The sequence below is a fragment of the Acyrthosiphon pisum genome, chromosome X (genome assembly GCF_005508785.2).
Source record: "Acyrthosiphon pisum isolate AL4f chromosome X, pea_aphid_22Mar2018_4r6ur, whole genome shotgun sequence".
Taxonomy (NCBI): domain Eukaryota; kingdom Metazoa; phylum Arthropoda; class Insecta; order Hemiptera; family Aphididae; genus Acyrthosiphon; species Acyrthosiphon pisum.
The window spans coordinates 36757358-36758899 of NC_042493.1; positions in this window are offsets into that span (position 1 = coordinate 36757358).

Here is a 1542-nt window from a genome sequence, read left to right on the forward strand (position 1 = left end):
GCTAAGTCTTAGGATATAGCTAATATGGGTCACCCATTTTAGTTGGAAATCAATAAATAATCCAAGATATTTGATTGAGTCAACTCTTTCAATATTTAAACAATTACAGTTATTATATTTGTTGATATGACAAAGTGTGGTATGTAAACATAATTTCTTTTCAGCGTCAGAATTAGTATTCTGAATATTAAAGAGAATATATTTAGATTTTGTAAGGTTTAATTCAAGAAAATTATTATTAAAACACAAATTCATTGTATCAAAGACTTGATTTGCTTTAGTATATAATTTATCAGTATTTTTTTCATTTATAAGAATAACAGTATCGTCTGCAAAACACACTATATTGGCATCAACATCATTATTAAGCAATCCATTTATATATATAATAAAAAAAATGGGCCCAAGTACAGTCCCTTGTGGTACACCGTGATTCAACGACATAGGATTACTATACTCTTTATTAATTTTAACATACTGTATCCTATTAGTAAGATATGATCTTATAAGATCATTTTCAATACCTCTAATACCAGCATAGATTAGCTTCTTAAGCAATAGATCGTGGTTTATACTATCAAAGCCTTTTTGAAGTCCAAAAAAATTCCCATAGTTTTCTTATTTAGATCCAGATTTTCATGTATGTACTTATTAACGAAGAAATGCGCATCATTTACTGATCTGTCTTGTAGAAAACCAAATTGTAAATCAGAAAAGAAAGAGTTAGCTTTGTAAAAAGTTTATAATTCTGGATTTAATGGATTTTTCAAAAATGTTTGATAACAATAATGATAAAGAAATAGGTCTATAATTGAGGGGTGGAAATCCAAAACGTACTATTGCCAAAATTGAAAAAAACGAGTTAGATATCGATTCTTATAAAAAAAACGTCGACAAATCGATTGGTGTTGTCAGAATAGACCAAAACGTACTATTTCCCGGTCAAATCAGCTGTTAAAAATGACTGCTTAATCCAAAACGAACCTTTTCCATTCATGGAAATTATATTTAGGTAATCAAAACGTACTTTTTCCAGTCTTACGCCAAAACGTACTATTGCCCATGTTGTAGGTATAGGGAAATAAAATAGTTAATCCAAAACGTACTAAAATATAATTTATAATTTATAATATTAAGTTATTATTACAATCATTAAGTTTGAAATTAAATTAAAAATATAATCCTAGATAATTAAACACATTTGAGTCGTTTTTAATAGAAATAATATATTATTGAATAATCTAAAAAATCTTCCTTGTCTTCAAAATTACTTGTCTATTTATAAACGGTTTGTTTATATTGATAATGAAATGTTCCCGCGAATATTTTCTATGACCACGATGCAGTTATTGTTTGTTGCTCGCTTAGTCGCACGACGGACACTCACATTGTTTTATAATAATATATTAATAAATATTATAAAATATAAAATATGAATACAAAGAGAAGATCTAGAAATCTGGTGATCATAAAAAACGTTAAAATGCAAAAACATTGAATTGGTAATTAATAATATTTTTAATTTTGGAAAAAGCACATTTT